Here is a 5,359-nt window from a genome sequence, read left to right as displayed (position 1 = left end):
CATGGCAGCCATCTGGAGGCAATGCGTAATGAAACATCCAAGGGCTTAGATTTATCAAGCTAAGAAGATCTGCAATTGGTTCTCCCAGCTTCCTCCATCATCCCAGCCGTCCACATTCACAGCGTGGTGGTTTCCTTCCTTCCGGATTCGCGATCATCCCATCAGCCTTCCAGCTTCCACGTATCTCATCCCGAGCAATCACGTGTGATCCCAGCATCCCGCATCCAAGCCTTCTGTGATGGAACAGCAGTAGATTCTAGATTCGCGATCATCCCAACAACCATTCCATCTCCGCGTCAACCTTCTTCTTCAATCGATTCCAGCTGATCAGCTCCTCTCGCGATGCATCCACTCCATCCACCCCTTTCGAATCAGCTTCCGGATTAGCAAGCAATCAACCGTCTGTGAGCAACCTCCCAGCTCTTGGAATCCGTGATCAGCTCGCTTCCCAGCTATCCATGGTTCATCTCCCACGCACATCCTCTGTTCCCAGATCCACTCTCCCACATCCCAGCTCCTTCCTAGCCTTCCGTTTTGCAGTTCTATCGAATTATTTTTTTTTAGGTAAGCGGTGAGAAGATTTTCTTAATGGCGGAAAAGCGGGTACTTGTCCCTGTTCTTAGGGATCTAGTTTCTTTCTGTGAAAAGGCAGAAGAACCTACGTCCGGTTGATGGCCCTGAGGGACAAGCGAACATGCTTAACGGTAGCAATAGCATTGGTGCAGCAATCAGTGAAACGATTTCTGTATGAACAAAGTATCATATAAAACCTTTCAGGTATTTGTTAACATAGCGTTGGACGATTGATTCCTTTCTTTCGTGTGCAATCCTCCGCTATCAACTTCTTCCCATGACACATGCCAAAGATCCCACCGCAACCTTCTTCTCCAGCCGTCCACGATGCTTGTGGAGCCCGCGATGCATGCCAAGCGTCCGCAATCTCCCGAGCATCTCACGCGTTCTAGCTTCCAACCTTCCAGCATCCCGCGATCAACGTCCGAGATCCCTCTCCGTCCGCCCATCTCCACCGCGTGCGCTCAGGGGGGGGGGATTGAATGCTATCTATATAGCTCTCTCGGCTAGGAGAGGGGGGGAGCTCATTCCGAAAAGAAAAAAAATAGAGGAGCGGGGCTGCCATTCGAAAAAAAAGAAGAAGAAGAAGGGAGAAACAGGGGATGCCCTGTTTCCGAAAAGAAGAAAAGAAAAAAAAAAAAAAGAGAGATGCTGACGCTTGTAATGGGAGGCTAACTCCTTTGGTCAAGGGTGATGGAAGATCCCTGGCTTATTGCTTTCATGAAGTAAACTCTGAACTTGGATTTTAATTGATTTACATCTTTTCATATGTTCAGATTCTCTCATATTTATTTATTAGATAGTTTAGTCATGTTTTATATTTATTGATGCATGGATCGCTCTGATATTTGATTTGTCATAGACATAACTAGCACGATGAATGCTTAGACATTGAGTTCTTGTATTCAATCGATATATTTCATGATTAAAACTATTTTATTTATTCAATCCTTAATCGAGAATCGTTGAGTTTATTTGTTGAAAGTAATATTGTCAAGGAAAATTCCGGATCCCTAGCCATCACCATATTATCAAACTTAATCTATTAATTAGTTTCTCTAAACTTCTATAAACCATCTAAAATTACATCTGAAATTAAACTGATAATTCATAGACCGCTCCCTGAGGAATCGACCTCGGACTTCCGAGTTTTACTACTTGTGCGATTCTCCTGCACTTGGGAGATTAGTTTCGCGAAAGCATTTTTGCGAACGCACCAAGTTTTTGGCGCCGTTGTCGAGGAACGGCTGATTTATTAGCATATTTTCAGATCCAATTAGAGATTTAGTTTTGGTAAGTTTCTGTTTTCTATTAATAAAAAAAGGAAGAACTCAAAATTTCAAATTTTAAATTTCAAATTTCAAATTTTAACTAATAAAAAAAATAAATAATTTGCTTGATCAACTATTAAATATAATTTAATGTCATGTCATAAAATATTAAAAAAAAATTTGATTGATGCATATAGCATAAGGCATTAGCATAAAATATTCTAAGGGCTGAACCCATTAAAAAAAGATAAGATCGGAATTTCATCACTAGTCCTTAGCCCAAAAATCACCTCAGTGCATAAATATCCTAAGCTTAACTAAAATCAACTAGACGTTGGCCCCTAAGGACATTCGAGCTCAATAGGACGAAGACCACCGAAAGTTGCACCAATTTCGCTCTATAGCCCATTCGATGTCTAGGCAAGCTTTGTCCCTCTAAGGGAGACAGTCTCTGTTCGAGGAAAGTGGGTTTTAAGTGGGACCTTTGCTAAACGCATCGTGACCCCTCCACTTACCTGGGAGCTTACCTGGTCGACTAGGTTACTAGACCAGATTGGAGGCTTAGGTGTCCTCTTCAAACCAGTTAGGAGCTGTCTAGAAATTTAAAAAAATATATTAGGAATTGAGGTGTAATGTTTTGATGCATGCTTGATTGTGAATAGATTTTTGTTTTACTGTATTAGGGTGTCGTTTTAGATATCTTTAGGTGATACTTATTTTTTTTTTTAAAAAAAAGGAGGAAGGAAAATATTTTGCATGCTAAAGTGGAATAGGGACAACACCGGTCGATTAAGTCATACAACTTTAGATCATCCCTTAGGACACATCCCTGAAATTCCTTCGCAGTATCTCACACCTTGTGAGATGGCTGATTTAAATGAAGATGCGGGGAGTCACTACGATCGAGAACATGAACCCCATATTATGACTCTAAGACAATACCTACAACCGACTAGGACTAGTCAGCCTTCATGCATAATTTTTTTTGATAATGTAAGACATTTTGAAATCAAACCAAGGGTAATCCAATTGCTGCCCAAGTTTCACGGGTTAGAGTCCGTATCTTCATTTAAAGGATTTTGAAGAATTGAGCATTACATTTAGAGTGCTTAACGTCACTGAGGATGTCCTCAAGCTGACGTTGTTCCCTTTCTCTCTAAAGGATAAGACCAAAACATGGCTAAACTCCTTGCGACCTAGATCAATAAGAACTTGGCTAGATATGCAGAGAGAATTTTTGAAGAAGTTCTTTTCCGCACAAAGGACCAACTTTTTGAAAAGACATATCAGCAATTTCCAACAAAAAGATAATAAAACATTTTATGAATGTTGGGAAAGATTTAAAGACCTTCTTCTCTCATGCCCTCATCACGGGTTCGAATCTTGGAGAACTATTAGCTTCTTTTATGAAGGTTTATCTCCACAGTTGAAACAGTTTGTAGAGACCATGTGCAATGGTAGATTTTTAGAAAAATAACCTGATGAGGCATGGGAGTATTTGGATTTTCTTGTTGAGACTGCCCAACTTTGGGATAACGGGGATAGAAACAATAAGTCTTTGCCTAAGCCTACTAGCTCTGTACAGGGAGGCCTTTACAACCTCAGAACTGAGGATGATCTTCATGCTAAAATGGCAGCCCTCACTAGGAAGGTAGAAGAAATTGAGCTTAGGAAAGTTGAGCCTATCAAAACTATAGAGCTTAGAAATGAGTTTTGTGGTATCTGCGATATGTCTGGTCATACCACTACAGATTGCCCCACCATACCGGCATTCAAGGAAGCCTTGCACGATCAAGCAAATGCTATGAACTCCTACCAAAAGCCTTATAACGATCCATTCTCGAATACCTATAACTTTGGTTGGAAGAATCATCCAAATTTTAGGTGGAGAAACGATCATCCTCAACAGTCACACCATTCAGCTCCTTCACCTGCACATCCTACTTTTGCATCACCACCCTCTCAGAAGCCGAATATCGAGGATACCTTGCAATCTATACAATCTTTTCTATAAGGTCAAGCTAATATCAATGCTCAAAATACTCGAAATTTTGAAGATATAAGAAACCAATTGTCAATTTTGACTCCCGTCCTAAGTACTCAAGAGAAGGGTAAGCTTCCAGCTCAACTCGAACCTAACCCACAAGTGCACGGTAGTAATAATACGGCTCCTTCTAGTTCGCATACAGAACATGCAAAGAGCATCATGACTTTGCGTAATGGGAAAGTCATTGATCAGACCGTTCCATTGAGACCGCAAGTCACTTCTAATTCTGATGTTCTCAAAGCCGATGAAAGGGACAAAGAAGAAGTTGAGGTCCCAACTTCTACCGAAAAAGTTGAATGTCCTTTTCCTCCACCTTTTCCATGACGGTTAAAGCCGTTGCAAAAGCTCGAACCTAATTCTGAAATTCTTGAGCTTTTTAAGCAAGTAAAGATCAACATACCTCTTCTTGATGCAATCAAACAAGTACCCTCATATGCTAAATTTTTGAAGGACTTGTGTACTGTCAAGCGTTGATTAAATGTTAAGAAGAAGGTATTTTTAACTGAAAACGTAAGTGCTATTTTGCAGCACAACATTCTTCTAAATATAAAGATCCAGGTTGTCCAACCATCTCATGCATCATAGATGACTTTAGGATAGAGCAAGCATTGTTAGATTTAGGGGCGAGTGTGAATTTGTTGCCATATTCTGTATATGAGCAACTTGGTTTAGGTGAGTTGAAGCCAACCTCCGTCACTTTGCAATTAGCTGACAGGTCAGTTAAAATTCCGAGGGGGATTATCGAGGATGTATTAGTCAAAGTAGACAAGTTCTACTTTCTTGTCGATTTTATCGTATTGGATACACATCCAGCTTCGAACTCACAGTCTCAGATTCCGGTCATTTTAGGACGTACATTTCTTGCAACTTCCAATGCATTGATTAATTGTAGGAATGACGTCATGAAGCTTTCTTTTGGTAACATGACTTTAGAACTGAACATTTTTAATGTGTGCAAACAACCTAATGATCCCGAAGAAAGTAAGGAGGTTGATTGGGTTGAAACCATCGCGGAAGAATATTTGTTAGCAGACTCAATTAACGACCCGTCCGATGATAGCTTAATTGATTGGTGTCCTAATGGCACCAATGATGATGAATTGTCAGTCACACCTATTGTGTATAGTTTGGATATCAAGATGGTCAATAGGTGGAGACCTAAAGTAGGAGAATTTGAGAGGTTGTCACCTCGAGAGGCGAAAATAGTACCATCCCATGAGCAAGCACCCAAGCTCGAATTGAAACCCTTACCAAAGGAACTTAAGTATGTTTTTTTGGACCTGAGGACACTTTTTCTGTAATCATTTCGTCTAAACTTGATCATACCCAAGAAAAAAAATTACTTGGTGTTCTCAAGAATCATAAAGGAGCCTTAGGGTGGTCTATTGCCGACTTGAAAGGGATTAGCCCCTTAATTTGCATGCACCGGATATATTTGGAGGACAATGCCAAAACCACAAGACAAATG

General features: G+C 40.5%; 1 non-coding gene across 1 annotated transcript; it reads right to left on the bottom strand.

The window, feature by feature from the left end:
- Window positions 1-3,112: 3,112 nt before the first annotated feature.
- Window positions 3,113-3,221, bottom strand: LOC120105747 (small nucleolar RNA R71). Its single transcript, XR_005508064.1, has one exon. It is a non-coding gene; the product is annotated as a small nucleolar RNA R71 (small nucleolar RNA).
- Between the last annotated feature and the right edge of the window lie 2,138 nt (window positions 3,222-5,359).

This window comes from Phoenix dactylifera, chromosome 6 (assembly GCF_051530095.1).
Source record: "Phoenix dactylifera cultivar Ajwa chromosome 6, Ajwa_hap1_PhDact_Kaust_v1.1, whole genome shotgun sequence".
Classification (NCBI taxonomy): domain Eukaryota; kingdom Viridiplantae; phylum Streptophyta; class Magnoliopsida; order Arecales; family Arecaceae; genus Phoenix; species Phoenix dactylifera.
Note: the sequence above shows the minus strand (reverse complement) of the source record. Positions and strands in the feature narration are given on the sequence as shown.